The 18,537-nt window shown below is 37.0% G+C and overlaps 1 long non-coding RNA gene across 1 annotated transcript in view; it reads right to left on the bottom strand.

Annotated features, from left to right (window-relative positions):
* Positions 1 to 18,537, bottom strand: part of LOC146758845 (uncharacterized) — a 186,982-nt gene that overhangs the window by 127,940 nt on the left and 40,505 nt on the right. The window contains exon 2 of the long non-coding RNA XR_014933187.1: positions 7,542 to 7,609. This is a non-coding gene — a long non-coding RNA (uncharacterized LOC146758845). The remainder of the gene's footprint in view (positions 1 to 7,541; positions 7,610 to 18,537) is intronic.

Raw genomic sequence — 18,537 nt, 5'->3', positions numbered from 1 at the left:
ATTTAGGGAAATAATTGAAACTATATGGAACTAAAAACTGATTTTACAGTCTGTGCGGTTTATCTGCCTACTAAGTGCTATCTTTCTAAATCGGATTCCCTGATTCATATGTTTTGTAGTAGGTGAGTTCTCCACAAATTCTAGTGGGTTCATCCTGTGAGCATAGGGCAAACTTATCCATCTCCACACATCTCCTCTTGCACACACTGTACAGAAAGGATTCTGTGTATCAAAATTCATAAAACAAGCCTTCTTTAAAAATAAAAAAAAAAAAAAAAAAAATGCCTTTTCTAAAAGCAAAGAGAAAGGAAAAAAGGAAAAAGGCTATTTTACAGAAGCATATTATTATTCTCCTGGCTAAATCTGCTCTAGTCAGATAAGGGTATTACACTTCAGTATGCACAGAGTTGAGAATTTTCATGGTATAAGGCATGTTGAAGCTAATAACTTGGCACATGTGAGCATTTGTTATCAGAAAAGCCAGCTTCTTTATTTACCCAACAGGTTCTGGTTACAATTTGACTCATCCAAATTACATGCCAGACAGAACTAAACCAAAAATAAACAAAAAAGCCAGTGTATATAAAGGAGGAGTATTAATAATTGAAACACGTACTACTACAGAAATTAAGGTTAAATGTATCTATATCACTTAGAGATTCAAACCATTTCCATGAGAATAGTAATCTCCCCCCTTTTCCCTATATGTATTCAGAAATTCAGCATTACAAAGCTGTCAGACATGATCTGTTTCTACAACCTTCTCACAACACTTCTCCTAATGGACATTAATCAAAAGAAGCCTTCCTCAGTTGCAAATTGCTATCCAGACATTAACACATGAATTACCAATCAGAAGAACAACCCAAACCAAGAATAAGGACTACTCCACTGTATTTAAAGTGACAATGTGAGCCAGGATTTCTGAATGCTACCCCTGATTCTGTCACCACCTTCACATTCAGCCATTAATAAGCCACTAAATGTGACCATGTACCACATACATATTTGTCCAGCAGTCTCATAATTAAACTCTGCAAATATCTTCCTGAAACACAAGTTCTACTATTAATGGCAACACACATATCTCTCCTTGCTCTAATATCATATCACAGTTATTAAAAAGGAGCATTATTTCTGTCTTACCTGTTTTAGGACTATGGAGTTTAATTTACTAAGGCTCATGAACCTGCCTGAGATAGCCAAATAGAGAATATGGATAAATGCAAATACTTCAGCAGGAATATTTAACTGAGCTACAATCCCAGCACATTACTTAATTAAATGAATTTTTAAAAAAGCAACTATTTAACACAAATATGGTACATCAGGTAAAAATATATATATATATAAATTTATTTTTACATACTTAAAAAAATGCATTTTGATAATGATTATTTTCTATAGTAAGGTTGCACAATTATGTTGCTGAAATCCTTTGTTCTTTTTCAAAGTAACTTCCCCCTGTCTGAATCAATTTGAGATAACTGAGAAGATGAACATTATTTTTAAGCATTCGGCACAGAGTTTGTCGCAATTTACAATGCAATCATGAGCTTTTGCTAGCTCCAATCAGCCAACTACTGACACATATAGAAAGGTTATTGTAACATCTGTTTGCTCATATCTATCAGAAAAGCTTTTGGCATCCCAGTCAAATTAATGACTTCCTGGTAACAAGTTACGTCACAATCACCTGAAAACGTGGCAGAAAAAAAGTTACAAAATAATGGTAGAATTGTCTTTTAAACTGATACTTATCATTAAAAACAAACATATCTGATATATATCTTCAAGAAGTACATATGATAGATCATGTTGAAGATATGACTACTTTTAGTACCAATGATGCACTGTGTGGTGGACAATAAACTCCCACAATACTTTCAACATTGTATTGGTGCTTGACTTGTTTAAACAACAACAGTAATTAAGCTTCAGCCACACACAGCTGCATTTTTGGGTACACTATCCAATACATAGAGATGCGTCATAACTGAGTAGAACTCCAGGAGCTAAGGGAACTACCTTAAGGTCTTTTCCCTGCTACCAGTGCCTCTCCAGCCCCACAGAGTGGTCCAGGCTTGGGCCCAGTGTGGCACAGGCTGTCCCAACTCCTGCTGCTTTCAGTTAGGCCTACAGCAGGGTCCTGATCATGAGGGACACTCTTCCATCCTCCTCTTTGTGTTTGGAAAATATCCTGTCACTTTAAGAAATGCTTACAGAACTCACTGAATGGAAAACACTGCTAACCTTTGAAAACTAATTATTTCTGACAGCGTTCTAGAGTTATTTAAACAGGAAGAGCAGAGCTATTAACCAAAACGGTCATGGTGTGCCGGGCTGCTGCCTATGCCTCAGCTGCTCCTCCTGCCCCACACGGACTTTCTTGCACAGGGGTCTATGTGCAGCACAAAACCTCTGCAGGGCTCTCCTGCCCTTCTACCTCATCAGGACACCCTGCTGGCAGCCCTGCTGCAAGCAGAACCACACGTGGGTTGTGCCTCACACCAAGGCCAGGCTGGACCTGCAGCATGGGCACCAAAGTTCACTCTCCATCTTGGAAAGCAAGTTAATCCAGCAGCAGCCTGCACAGCCTGTGGCTGCATAAAGGAAACAAGTTCTAAAGCTGAGGAGACCAACAAAGCAGCGAAACCTAATTTTTGTAATTATGTACAGCAATTACACAGGAACCAATGTCTTTTTTTCATGTCAGGAGCCTGATTAAAAGCCAGATTCATTACTGCTTTCCAGTTGTTTCATACCTTGGTGAACAATTTGAAAGCTTTGAGAGAACAAACACCTGCAATTTCACTTTGAAAGGTTAAGCCCAAGGGGAATTGACAGCTGAGGCAATAACTTTATTTTCTGACAAAAAAAACCACAACATTCTATGCACTATAATTAGAGCTGTGGGAATAATTGATTCATCAGCCCACCAGCCAAAAGAAAAGAAGGAAGAATTCATTTTTGGTCGTCAGCATCTCCTCTCCATAACAGAGTGGCAGTGCAGCAGTGACCATGGTCAAGGCAGTGGCTTCAGGTGTGTGGTGGTAGTGCTGGACCACAAGCACCAGCTCTCAGAAAGGCTCTGCCATTTGCCAAGCAAGGTGGAAAGATGGAGCTTGCTTCATGTTGTTGACAAGCATCTGTAACTGAACTGAAGCCAAATCTGTTTCATGCTCAATTACTAATAGTTTCTCAAGCAGTGTTAATGACTTAGAACTGCATGACCCCAGTCTTCAGCTGCTCTTTTTTCCCCCCACGTTTCCCCTGATATTGCCCGATAAGGAAGACGACACTATGTGCTGCAGCCAATCTAAAGACCTCTACAGGTCACCTTGTACAGATCAAACTTCACCTCTCTTAGAAGAGCTGGGGGGGGGGTAAATTTTGTCACACTTTTCTAAGTGCAACCAATTTCCTTCCTATGTTTAAATGTCAAACACAGCCACAGCACTTCAGAATACTTCTCCCAGTACATAACATAAGTGAGGAGCCTTTCAGAACATTAATCTAACAAATACAGAAATCTTGGTCCTTCTCTCACTGCATTTATTATCAATATAACATGTAAACAGCAATTGACGCTCTATACTAAATCATATTCATAATATAGACAACGAGAGCATATATTATCAATATCAGTTAAATATAAGGATTGAAATGCACTCCATGATGTATTGCATTATAAAAAAAAAGGAGCTTTCCTTCAGTCTTCCATAAAATTTTCCATCAGCACTGCCAGACATAGGAATTCTGGCTCAGCTTACGTATAGCTTTAACTGTCCTTTACAGAAGCACAGGGAGAAATAATCTGCAAATTAGTTCATGCACTGTAGAAGAAATAAATCATCCTGCTTAACTGCATTAGTGCAATCCCTAAAGCTATGTATTGTGCAAACAGTATTAGCACCCACGCCACACGTTTTAAAGCAGGAAAATTGGTTATTCTTGCAAGTCAGCTGACAGCTTGGGATGCAATAAAAACAAAACACATACACACACAGGAAACACCAAATCAAACCAAACCAAACCCAAACACCACACACAAAACTAAACTACCACCATTACACTGCTCATAAGGCCAGACAAGGCTGGACAACCTACAATTAAATGCTTTATTTTTCTTCTTTTCCAAATAGATTAAAATCTGATACTGGATTTTGTGGCATTGGGATGGTTAGTACCAAGGTCACAGTCCAAAGTAAAAGTGTTCCATCTGGTCTTAAAGTAAGGTAGATAATTTATCCTCATCTCATAGAAGCCTCACTCAAAATAGCCCAAACTTCTGCATGGAAAATCTACGTTTATCATATAGATATATTTTTCTACTAGTTCTAGACATGAAAGCAGGAGGATTATTGAATCTTATGGGTGTAGTTCCATGGTCTTGTTAAAGGATATCTAGGTTGCAGAAATAATACCAAAATCTAATTTTTTTTTCAACTGTTTGCTTTCTAATAAAAAGTCAGGGTTCACCAGACATATAACAAAGGAGACAGACAATGAGTTATAAAATGGCAAAAAAAAAAAAAAAAAAAGAAAAATACAAAGTGGGAAAATCCTGAGATGAAAGTAATGGCATGCCAAATTCATATTAATTTCATCATAGGCATTTCTGAATTCATTACATGCTTCATTGATTTTTTTCTATCTTGTGAAGGGAAGAAACTTCAGAAGCAACATCAAATCTAAAGAAGATCTGGCAACGATTTCTAGTATATGCTCACTGGCAAAAAAATTATAATGTCTCATTCTTCTCACTGCAACAGATATGAAGCTACTTATTCATTGACCATGAGATAAAAATGCAATTAAAAAATTCCCTTTATCAAGATCTCTATGCAAATGTATACATCTCTAAATCTCTTTGTATTCTTAGTTGCACGTAGACCATTATGATAAGGGCATTGCATGGCATTGTGAGTCTCATATCCAAAAATAGTTTCTCAAATATGAGGATATGAGAGTGTTATGTGATGAAGATTTGCCCCATCCTAGAAGAATTTCATGTTTCCCAAGGTTTTCTTATTCCAGTGTACATTGCAGACAAAAATCTAAATCGCATTGCAATGCATTGCTTTTTTTGAATTAAAGAAAGAAACAAAGCTTGTTAATATGATGTAAATATGCAGATTCATTTACAGAAGTAGATGCTGACTTGGCACACTGGATTTATCCTATGTAGCATCATAGCTTCACTAAGTGGTTCAACATCAACCATACCTGTGAATGATATTGATTCATGCAAGCCCATAATCACATGGCAACAGAGTGAAAATGCACTGTGTTTTCAACTGCAAAGATTATTTAGTCCTTCTGCCTCACAATCTTCATCCGTTAGCACAGAAACATATAAGGAGTTCAAAATGTTATTTGTTCATCTCCAAAGTCTCCTTGCTACCAGTATGAAGATAAATAAAATCAATCAGTCTTGTCTCAGCTAACTTTTCATTTCTAACTTCAATGACGTGTACTCAAATGCAGCTGGATTCTGATCCCCCCTGCAAATCAACCAGCTGACTTTATTGGGTTTTAGCTCAGGCTCATGGTGACCAAAAGATTGAACACAGCGGGTGAATTTCCATTTTGTTTCACAGAAAGGCAACTATATTTAAAGATTAGGATGCAGACTGGCTAAAAATAATTAAGCTATTTCTTAGGAGAAAAAGATGGCAATTCCATGGAAAATTCAATAGAGTCAAAAAAGGCCCAGTAAAATACTACACTTTACTATCCAGCAAAGGAGTCCTCCTGAGGAAGATCTCCTAGTTTTGGTCAGTTGGCCCATCTTTTTTTCTTTATTTTTTTTCCCCCTTTTTTTTTGTTATTCTGAAAACATGCAACTTTTTGAAGACTGTGACTAAAAACTTTTAAAATGCGCATATTATATTTTTCCACTTCAGTATTCATTTGCTCTCTTCTCATTTCCCCAGACTTTTCTCTTACAGCAGCAGCTGCTCCCCAGTCAACTGTTCAGGTGTCACGCAGCTCACTTGGTAAATCGATAGCTCCACAGCTTGAAAGACGGGCTGAGATGCATTCACTTTAGTGGGCTGAACACATGGACAAGCCATAAACAGGAAAAGCACTCAGGCCAACAACTTCCATGGTGCGTAAAAATATTAAATGACCATTATGATCAAATGATTTGACTTCACTTTGAGGTTTCTTTTTTTTTGCTTCTCCTCCTTGCTGTAGATCCAGAAAGTTTATCTCATTTTGTTTTGTTTTTTTTTAAATAGATCAGTCTCAAAACTTTCATTCATTTCAGTATCTGTAACATAAAAGTTATTTCTCTCAAATCTTTAGTTCTTTTTAAATGCCATTATAATCCAAATCCTGCAAAAAGGCAGGAAGAGCATACATGAAATTTCAGAACATGAGCACTGTTCAAAACTGGGTCCTTTTTATGCCTGCTTGTCTTCACTTGATCCAAATATTTGCTACTGAAAAGAGTCTTTGAAACCCTGCCCTGAACTACAGCATCGAAGCTTCTAAAATATTCGAAGAAGCTTTACTTTGCTTGTGACATGTATTTTCTTTTTCCCTCCCTGCAGCTGGGCATTAAGCAGATGCCATTCTTTACACTCGCTTTCCTATTGTAAGGAAAAGGGTTAGCTTGATGGCTATTTAAACAGAAAGAGAGAGAGAAATAGTGAAAAGTTGTGAAGCTCGTGGTGGAACCATTATTCTTCAATAAAAGACCAGGTTTGGTCATCTACAGAAAATACAAAAGACGACTCCACCTCATTCATACAATTTTTTCATCTCTATGACAAAGATACAATCAGCTATAGCTTTCAGTGTCCTTTTGTAAAGCACAATTTGGCACAGATGAAATTTCATCAAATTTCAAAATGCTGGTTCAGGTCCAGATATACGTTCTACTACATGCTCACAAGCAATTACAGTCAAAGAGGAAAACAGCAAGTATCCCTAAGTGACGGGATCTCCTTCTGTAATCCTCAAGACTACTGAGGCAAGAACGATTCCATCCTACAGGGCCTCCAATCCTCCAGCAATCCCCCAGCTATATCTTCCAAACCTGCTGCAGCCAGCACTAAGCTCTTCCTGGTGATAATTTTTTGTAACTTCCATCTAGCAGATATTTTAACACTTTCTATTACATCAGTGAATAGTTGTGAGATTTAAAATATCCTTAAAAAGGCAATGGAAACAAAGACAAAAACTTTGCCGATTTATCATTAGCCTTTACTAATTTGTTAGTTTAGTTCTTTTGGTGTGTGTGAGGTTGTTTTTCTTTTCCCCCATGATCCATTTACTTCACTTTTGACACAAGCAGCACTGTATATTATAAAAAATTTCACAAAAATTAATGAACAGAAACTCTATAATGCTGATATCCCATCTTACTTTAAGGACAAAAAAAAAAAAAAAAGTACCTAAAACATTACCTCAAAGAACATGCGTAATTAATTACGCATTTGATTAGTCAACAGTTGGTTAGTAAACATAAGGTTCAACATTACAGCAGATTTACATTGTTAGGTGTGATCTGCATGATGATGACTTACCTAGTCCAGGCCTGAGTCACTTTGTCTCTGTTTTGGCTGAAGCATAGTACTCGTAGCCTGAAGAGTACCTGCAATATCCAATGAATGGATTCCATTAGCAGAGCAGAGAATGAACCTGGCCCTGAAATTTTCAAGTATATTCTGATATATTCATTGATTATTACATTTTGCATAAATTCAAAATTATATACATAAGATTATGGAGTAAAATTTTGCTTATTCCCAAAGTGTTGTGCTGAACAGCTCCTATTACTGTCAGATGTGAGGACAGGTGATAATTTACCAGCAGGTTACATAAATACCAGAATTACAGGTGGACTTTCCTAAGCAGCAGAAAGGAAGAATGACTGAGCTGGAGTACATCGCAGTCCCCAAAACTGAACAGAAAGTGCAGAGACAAGAAGAGACAAACCAAAATCAAATTGTTTAAAATTCAGCCTCCTCCTCAAAGCACCTGGGGACAGAAAGATGTCTAAAAGTTGTGTGAGTCTGTCTTTGAGATGCCACAGTTTGGCCTTCAGAGAAAACATCAGACCATGTACCTTTCTTGAAGCTACTATTGTATGAAGACTGACTCAAGTCCTAATTATTCCTTCCCATAATGCCTGTTTTTTTGTTTTTCTGTTGTTGTTGTTTGTCATTATTTCAAAAAATAAAAAAAGGGGACCGAAGTCGCATATTGTTTCCTTTCTTTCAGTTTTGCTTTGAATATTAATGATGAGAAGCTTTTCTGCATGCCTGTTATTTCTGCTTCCTCTTGTCAGGGATATCTGCCAGTTGTCTCATTCAGCTACTTCAATGTAGGTTTCTCTAGGCCCAGCATATCAGAAATTCAGATAGCTGTTACCCCATCCAACCCTGCAATCAGCAAACAAAAACTGGAGGTTTAAGTAACACTAAGATAATCGGTTGGTCCTATGCACTTTCATTAGCAAAGCTGTCAGTTCAGACCCGCATGTTCTAAGACCTGCAATGCTAAACTTCATTGCAAAAAAGAAAAAATAAAGGAAACCCAAGAATATCCACTAATTCAGGATTTCTATTTTCTCCCTACAGTGCACAGAGTATTGGCTAGCTGCACCAATGAACATGCACAACTGCTCTGTAAACATTTCAAAGAAAAAGGGTGTTTAGCACCAAAGAATGCTACTTTGTTAGCTTCTGACAGCAGGTGTGATCTGAGCTGCTGGTATTGCAGGAATATCAGAGCTGCTTGTTGTAGCTTCAGAAAAAATATCAACTCCATAACAGGTTAATATTTAGCTCATATACAAAACTGGATCCCCCAGACTTGCCTTAACTTTACAACTGCAGTTTAAATTCCACTGCTATTTTATGTGGAATAAAAACTCACAAGAATGTGAATAAGCTGCTTTCAGACACTTGAAGCCATGTTTCTTAGAAAAGATCATTGGGTAACTGCCTGTTACAGTGCTGCCGTCAGTGTGCCAAATGCTCCCTGGATCTTCCTAAAAAAGAACAGCTCCCGCAGCTCCAGCCCAGCAGGTAGTGCATCAGTTGTTCTGCACTGATTTATCTGATCAGGTGTCAAAAGCCAAATACCAGAGCTAGGCCTCCTCTCCCCAGCTATCTGGGATGACAGCATTAGTTGCTCCCTCAGCCAGAACAATTCCGAGCACCAGAACATGCTGGTCCCAGAGCAAGGAAAGGAAAGGATGTATTTATAACTGGAAATGACCAAGTCCTAACAAGAAGCAGAATGATTCCCAGGGAATACATATATTTGCTAGATCAGAGAGCCAAATTCGTGTTGCAGAATGTAAAGATAGCTGTAGCACGCCATTTATTTCTCCCTTGCTCCCTGTGTAATTTATCAGTCAGAATATGGCAAAGCTAATGGGAAGGAAAAAAAAAAAAAAAAAAAAAAATTACACAAGTATTCTGCTACAGTTTCATGGAAGAGCAAGTCTCCTGTTTCATTTACAAGGTAGCCTCCATTAGGAAGAAGAGTAGCATTCAGTAAAACTGCAGTATTTCCACATTAGCACAGTGGTTGTGTAAAATTAAATAGAAAAACACCAGTTCCCTAATATGCCTCTACTGGTCTACCAACCTTCTAGGCAAATACCTCACTTACAGTTATTGCCAGATTTACAGGAATCATAGAATCGTTTGAGTTGGTAGGGACCCTTAGAGGTCATTTAGTCCAACCCCTCTGCAGTGAACAGGAACAACTACAGCTTCACCAGGTGCTCAAAGCCTTATTTATTCTGAATGTCTCCAGGGATAGGGCTTCCACTACCTCTCTGGGCAACCTGTGCCAGTACCTCCCCACCCTTATTTTAAAAGCTTCATCCTTATATTCAGTGTAAATCTTCCCTCTTTTAGTTAAAAAACCATTTCCCCTTACACTATCATAACAGACCCTGCTGAAGAATTTGTTCCCTTCTTTCTCACAGCCCCCTTTAAATACTGTTAAAGGAATCTTTTAAAATTTCTGGGCAAGTGAGCGTTGTAAACATCCACCTGAATAATCTCAGTCATCAGAGATAAAGAAACAGGGAGAAAATCATTCAACCAAGAGGTATCACAAGTGAAGGCAGATGAAAAGCCAAGCCCTTCAGCAGCATGGCCCACTTGGCTAACAGCTTCTTTTAGATCAGTAGCCAACAATGGGAGCCTTAAATAACAAGGGAATTCGAGAGAAAGCAAACATCAGATTCCAACGTAAAGAATGGCCTTGATAAAACAGGCATACTTAATCTGAAGTTAACTCTATCACCTAAGCTTAGGATAAGTGTGAAGCCCCTCATCACAGCTGGAACACCAACAATAATCTAAAACTAACTCCTGAATAGCGAGCAGCTTTCCTCATTTCAGGCAGACCAATCAGCAGAGCAACAGCAGTATTTGAAATTACTTACTCATTCACTAAGATAAATCCTGCTACGTCTTAAAAGCAATCTCTCTTTAACACTTTTGAAACAGCAGCTCACAAAATCTAAAAACACTGACAAAGAAAGAACTTCTGAGTTCTTATTCTGCTTCTGCAAACCATTACCTTCTCTCAGCTGAAGCAAACAGGAGAAAGAGATTGAATCACCCCAGTTGTGCCAGCAGCTGAGTTAGATTCACTGGCTTCAGCTGGAGCAAATTAAGACAATGAACCTCAGAATTTAGAATTCCTCTAAACCTGATTTCTAAAATCCATGCAGTGAATGGGGTTAATCTAAATCATAGACAGAGCTTGAAATTGATTACTTTTTTATTATGCACAAAAGAACTGTTTTAGTGTTGATATTAAGTACCTTTTAAAATATTCCTTCTAGAATACTGACAAGTACAGCAACTCTGTGAACATTTAAATAGAAGCACAGTACTATGTAGGTTTAAGTTCAATTCTGTGAAATTAGGTTGAAAAAATTATAGCTAATTATTATGAATGCCTAATTTGCTCTTGCATTCAGTCGGTGGCAAAATTCTAACCTTCATTTAACACACACTGATGATTTCTCTACCAGGGAGCAAACTCAGGGTGTGTTCCAGAGCTTTAATTGCTGAAGGACTAAGTTTTGAAACAGGTAAATACTAAGACAGAAAGGCAGAGAAAGATGGAAAGTAAAAGTTGGGTTTGATTTTTGTTTGCTGCTGTTTTCCTGAATGCCAATGTTTGCTGCAAAATACTCATTTTTGCCAGGACACAAACAACAAGTAATTAGAGTAATTCCTGTTTACTTCTGCTACCTGTGTAGCTCTTACAAAAGAAGAAATAGTTCTGCAACAAAGCACAGAGCCCCTCTGCTTCTCCATGATAAATAAAGAGGGAGAGAACAAGTGCTCTGTGGGGACTGTGTATTACATGAGCTCAGCTACCTCCATGTCTGTGTGGAGGCAAATGACTGCAGAATGCAAGTGTGTAAGAGGAAAACAATTCCAGAACAAAGGGGATAGGCAATGGATATTCAAGACTAGAAGCAGAGAATAATTTCTAGTAGTTAATGAACACTTGTTACAATTAATATTATTATCAGAAATAAGATTATTGTTGATATCGCTCTGTTTAAAACCTACAGATACTTTTCTCTTATGACATAGATGAATCTGCCACTGGCTTTCTAAAAAGTTTAATTCATGGAAAAGCCCTCTGGATTTCATTACTTCAGCTATTACATACAACTTTAAAATTAACCCACATGACTTTTTAAAACTCGTGTTATTGCTTGTATGAAAACAAGTATTTTGAAAGAACAAGATCTACGGATCTCCTGAAAGAATCAAAGCAATTACCAACTGTTAGTATGGACCAATATTGACCAGTGGACTTCTTTAGGTACAAGGTGCCAGGTTCAGATCTCCCTGTAAATCAAAAGGGATATTTGCCAAAAGATATTAACAAAGACAGCTGTGAGATCTTTTTATCCAATCAGAGCAGATAGCAATTTTTTTTTTCCATGTCTGGTCTGTATTACGAAGTTTCCTCAAGATAATATCACAGGTTTCTAAAGCATGCAGTGTTAAACCAAATTTACAATAATTTTACCTCCCTTAAAGGAATAACTATAGCTATGCAGTGAGTAGACCTGTTCCTTCTAACTTCAGAATGACAACATCTCTTTAATTACCCAGAGCTATTTTATTCTAATGCCCTGACTTCACATTCAAATGGACAAAAATTTTCTATTCCGATATAATATAAATCAATATGAAGAAATCCCATATGGCCAAGGCAACCCTGAGCAGGCAGAAATGCATCACAGTAAGCCAGAGGTGGTTACTTCAATCCCAAGACAATCTACCATGCAGAAGAGTAGAACAAAAAAACCTAATGAAGACAAGAAGCTCAAAAGAAAGGTGCAATCCATTTTGCTGATCATTTCAGATAAATGATCCTTTTGGTGGATCTGGCTTTTTTCACCATATCCTCAACCAAGAAGTCTGAAGCTCAGAGACATGAGTCAAGCATCATATCTAGAACTTCTTAACTGAAGCAACCAATCTTTCTAGTGAGTCCAAAGACCAACTGTGAGGAGTTACAGAAATTCCTTATAGCATCAATTGGGTATTGAAATGGCAAAGGAATTTTAATGTCAACAAATAAGAAACGACGTACTTGGGGAAAAATCATTCAATTTACAAATGAGAGTGTATCTTAGTGATAAATACCACCAGAAAAAAAAAAGCAGCCTTATCCGAGTTATCAAAATCCCAAGACAGATAATGAATGTGTATAGGCTTTGTCCTCCCTTGCACCTACATAGTACACGCAGTCACACTGTAACATATAGTTAGAAAAGATTAAAAAGGCATCTGTTTTCTCCAAAGACCAAGGAGATAGCTGAAAGGCAGTGTTGAAGCTGGCCTCTCTACATGTCAGCTTTCCACACAACATATGCAAACCATCCCTTGGATGACAGATGAAAGCACAAAGTCGGCCTTCCAGCTAAAAGCAAACCTTGCTGGGAAATCAGCTATGAGGGACATCACAGCTGCTACAGCTGTCTTTATCATATGCCACTCTATTAATCTGTTAGCAAAAAGCTGCCATACCAAAGCACAGTAATATTAAAAGCATGTGTTTATATGTTTGTTATGAAAACAAATACTTAACGTTAAAATATTTTTGTTTTAATGGACACAGAGAACAAATGGCTTGGAGTATGTCACCCAACAGCAGTTTTTATTTAAAGCTGAACCTTCAAAATCATTATGTAATCACCTATTTTCTCCTTTTCTCCACTTTTTCTTATTTATTTATTTATTCAGTGTACAGAAGCTGTGGATGCCCCATTCCTGGAGGCATTCAAGGCCAGGTTGGATGGACCCTGAGCTGCTTGATCTAGTGGGTAGCAACCCTACCCAAAACAATGCGTTGGAGCTCTGTGATCTTTAAGGTTCCCTCTAACCTAAGACATTCTATGATTCTATTTTATTACATATATTATTTTCCTGAGTATGTATGAGGCAAAGACGATACAGACAGCAATAATGCAGTCTTCCAAATATCAGCTCATTTTCAGGTACAAAACAAAACAAAACCTGAAACACTCCTTTTACACCTAACACAGAAATACCCTCTGCTCTGCAAAGCAGCCAGCAGTGTCTGCGGAGCACCCTGCTAACAGAATGATAATGCGATTTGACACCAGCCCCAATCGTCTGTTCTAATACTGTTCCATTTCATGCTTTTTGATCTTGGTACCTCCTTTTTGTAAAATTTATTGCACCATTCCTCTTGAAACATCAAAAATATGAAGCTACAATGCAATTTATTGGAAAATAATTGCAATAAAATAAAAATACTCCTTCTACATTTAAATAACTTGTAATTTTGAATTTAAGCACTCACTTGTTTTTTTCTGTTTGCTTTATGCAATTGAAGATCCACAGGAAATACAGCTTCCACCTCACACCCTGCTCTCTCTCCCCTTCCCACAGCTCATTCCCACACCACTGTTGAAAGCACAGAAGCTCTCCCAGCAGCATGTTGCTCTGCTGCCAGGTCTTTTGTCTTTCTTGCTCTGCCACCAACTGTACCCTTCTGGGGGATCTTATCCTGCTTCTAATATGATGCATCTCCAGTCAGGGATAAAAGAACTTTAACAGGTCAGCCAGCATGCATGGAAAAACTGTGTTTGCTAGCGTATGAGTAGAACAGATGAAGACTGACTGCACACAATAGCCTTACTCTGGAACCATTATATTCTAATCTAAAGAAGAAACAGTCATTTGCAAGATTTATTTCACAGAAAACATTAAAAGTGTCTTGAAAGCAGTTTTGTCTTGACTCCCGTTCTGGATTTGGCTACCGAAATGAAATATTTTCAAAATATCTCCCTCTCGACACTCATTTAAAAATATCCTCAGCCATTAAAGAAATGTGAGAAAAGGTTGATATGTTCTTGTCTCTATTTTGAGCCTTTCATGCTTTCCTCTTATTTCTTTATTGGTGGCAGTGTGCAGTAAAGGCCAGGCTAGGGAGGTGTTCAGCTTTTCACGTGCTCAGACTACTTTCTGTCTCCATGCAAAGGAGATGAGTCTTTAAACTGGGTATGGCCAGCATTATCGTAGTGATTTGGAACACTAAGAAGCTACATACAAACACCCTATTCAGTGTAGGAGATAAACTTCGTAGAAGTTTTATATTTTTCAGATAATTTTATCACTTAGAAGGTCTAATGTCTGCTCTTACTGGTAGAGATATCCTCATTTAACTTATTCTGTCCTCTCCCAGAAATAAATGAAAAAGTTTAAAACAATTCCTGTTAAGTTGGAATTATTTTTTGAGGTGTTCAAGTTACTCCTGAAAATGGGAAACTTGACACATTCCCACCTGAACTGTTAACAGCAACTTAATTTCTAGCTAGAATACTTTTAAGGTACTCCATATATTGAATGTAAATATAAATGAACTGCTGTGTTCACATCAATTCAAACCAAATACTTTGGAATCTATGCTAATTCTTTGTATTGCAGTAGTTATCCTGCATTCCTTATTAGCAAATTTAAGTGAAGCATTATTACTTTCTCTCTGAAGATCCTTTTCCATCAGTATGTTCTTTGGCATTGTCTCTTACATGATATATTTGCCCTTTATGAATATTCATACACCTTGAAAAACACTACAAGACCAAAGTCAAAAGAAAATGAACCCAAGAAAATGAAATTCATTAAAATTTATCAAAAGAATGAGAGGATAAACACAACTAGTTCTACAGCATTATTAGTTTAAGAACATGATAATTAATCATACAATGTTTGTGATTTTGGGTTTTATAATCATTTCTAGCTCTTAGAGAAGTAATTGAAGAAGCGTTTTAATATAATTGCACAGAGACATGCAGTGCTATGGGTGAACATTTGTTTACTGCCTGAGATGTCAACCTAAGTGAGCACATACGGTTGCTGAGAGCTGTTTGCTGCCCAGTCCTGAACAAAAAGCAACATTCAAGCAACTATACAAGCAACTATTTTCTAGCCCTCCAACTATTGTCAGATCCATTCATTGCTTCAGTTACTCCTGGTAGCACTGAAACTCCTTGAATATAACAAATGCAAATTGTAACTGTTCCTTTTACATTCTCTAGTACAGATTTTTTTCTTTTTTTTTCTCTCAAGATTTGGGCACATTCCTATACTATGTTATGAATATCATCAGTAATGATATAGTACCTAGTAATATTTATAGATGGTTATTCCATCTAAAACTTTTGCTGTGACTCTCCACTGTCTCCCTTGTCTTCTGGAAACACCAACTTTTGGTGCAAATTCTGGCAGCCCGATACTGACAGTCCCCATTTCGGCCTGGGCAGAAGCAGAACTCTTGCTCCTGGTCTATGAGCTGGATGCTTCTATTTGACTTTCTCTTGACAGATGAGACAGTTCACCTCATTTTGAATCCTCAGCTTGTTGTATGCAACACACTGGCACTACTGTTTTAAGACAGGCAGGACGGCTTTTCTAGGTGAGGTTCCATAAATTAAATTATTCAGGTAACCTCATCTTTATTGTAAATACTTAATAAAGTTAACCAGTTATAAATGTGAACAACACTGTTTGTGTCTTCAAATTGCTTTTCCAAGTCTTTTTACTTCATTTCCACATGTGTATACGACACTACATTTTAATTATTTCACAATATAAATATCAAGAGGGAGGGGCCCTCTTACATATTGCAGTTAAATGACATCCATTTTTTCATAGACTTGAATGCTATTTAAGACAAATCCATTGACAGCACATTTAATCAAGCACAGTGTTTCCTCATGAGGCTCGAATTTCTGTTTCATTCATTTTTGAAAATTTCACTTGCTTTCTCCTTATCTGCTGTGCACATTTTCTCCAGCTATATTTTGAGTTTTCATGATGACAGTGCAACAGACACCAGTGGTACTACACAGATTTATTTAAAGCCTAACTCAATGAGAGCAGCAAAGAGTATTCCCTAAAATTAGAGTGCCTGTTTCCATAGAGACAAGAACGTGAAAAAAAGAATTGTTGCATCTTGACTTTTTATAAAGTCAAAAGAAAGGACATGTTTGTATATTTTGTTCATCAAAGGACAGACTCCATCAGTTTCCTATTTATGGGATTTCACCTTTAGGCTCACCTCTAAGTCTTACTTTCTTCAGAGCACAAATGAATTGCTGGTTTGGGAGCAGGGGGAAGGTTCACATTTATATGGAATGTGGAGGGTTTCCACTAGAAATGCAGAGTTTGCTTTTTCAAATAATACAAAGCAGAGTTTGCATATAGAAACGTGGTTTGAAGATAGCCAGGCTAATGTTCAAACAGACCTCTACATTCAGCTTCAGGAAACATACACTGGTTCTGATTTCAGGATTTCTCACTGTGAAAGATGGATCCCAACCCACACACTGAACCATTTGTATATTACCTTCACTACTGTCTCTAAATGACAAACATAAATAAATAAATAAATGAGGGTTAGAAAAAAGTTTCAAAAGTTGAAGATTGATTTATTAAACTAAATACTCTATTTCCTGAAACCACTCATTAAAACCTATTTTCTAACCCTCTGCCCCCATTAAATAAACATTCCCCATTAAGATTCACTTGGAATTATTGTCCCAGGATTTGATGCAGTGCTCCATGAACAAGAAGGGCTCTGCTAATCATGAAGGATAACCTCATCTCCCCGTTAGAACAACTCTCAGCTTCTACAACTAATGATCATGTTAGCCCTTCTCATCACTGCAGCCTATTAAGAACTTCTGTCACTGACATATAGCTTCACGTGGTCTTGTTATACTGCCTGATTGCTGACTTTTGTGTCAAATGCAGGTTGTAGTTATTTTCTATTAACTATTTTGAAAAAGCACTTAATGACCAACAAAGTACCTTCTTGACAATTATCCCATTTAAAATCCCTTCATTATGTACCAGGTGAATTTTAGATCATTCTAATGTCATAGTTAAAATGACTAGCTTCAGGTTCACATTTTTTATGAAAATAATGATATCGACAGTTTTGTCTTCATTGGTCGAACTTGTAGCATAACCAGAAAAGACGGATCTTTTCAATTAACTATTTTATGGTTGTTTTATGGTTGTTGCAATTCAATTATTGCTTTTTTTTATTACTGTGACCTTCTTTTGATACTTTATTATTGAAAACTGCATCAGCTATTCAAAAACTGTATCAGAAATAAGTGACCAATTCTCTCTCTACCTTCAACCACCAAATAAAGGGCACAGCTTTAGCTTTCTTCCCTTCCAGGCATTCTTCCAGTGTTTTGCACAGGCCCTGAAAAATATTTTGATACAAGTTTGCTACTGAACTCTAACTCACTCTACCATGTGAATTCTTGTACTTTCAGTAGTTATATTGATGAAATACATTCTTTTCCTCTTCAAATTTAGATTCACATAAAGGAAAAAAAGAAAAGTAATCAATGCATTCTCCTTTAGAAGTGGCAGAAAGCATAGCTAGAATCCTTATTGTCACTCATATAGTTACAATATAGTTACAATTCCCTATTAATCCACTTTTTTTAATCCTAGGACTTTTGGCATAACTAATAAATTGTCTGGAACTAATAAATTTTTTGGACTCTAATCTTAGTGTTGATTGCTTGTTTTCCTCTTTTCATTTATCATATATTCTTACATATTTCTGTATCTGCTTTTATTCTTACCCTAAGAGACGCTGCACAGTTATAAGCTTATTCAATTAGATGCTGATGGAGCATCTAATAAAATATTCCTATTTCTCAATTATCTTTCATAACTGATTAATTTCTTTTCTAGACAATTCCCCTTTATCGCTAATAAAATATTATCATTTGTTGTCCTTCTGTGATGTGAATTCATGCACTATAATGCAAGTGAATTGATGAATTGGATTCCTGTGTGTGAAAAGAATAATTTCATAATTATGTCCTTTTCAGTGATGAAGTGCAAATATAATTTTCCTATGTTTGAAGCAATCTCTGATATATATTTCAAGGACAATAAAATTTCAGCAGTGTAAGAATTATATCATCCATCCCTCATTTTGACTTACGCCAAGTAACAG

This window comes from Coturnix japonica, chromosome 12, assembly GCF_054131305.1.
Source record: "Coturnix japonica strain WE chromosome 12, WE-NBRP24, whole genome shotgun sequence".
Lineage (NCBI taxonomy): Eukaryota > Metazoa > Chordata > Aves > Galliformes > Phasianidae > Coturnix > Coturnix japonica.
This window is presented reverse-complemented; position numbering and strand designations above follow the sequence as displayed.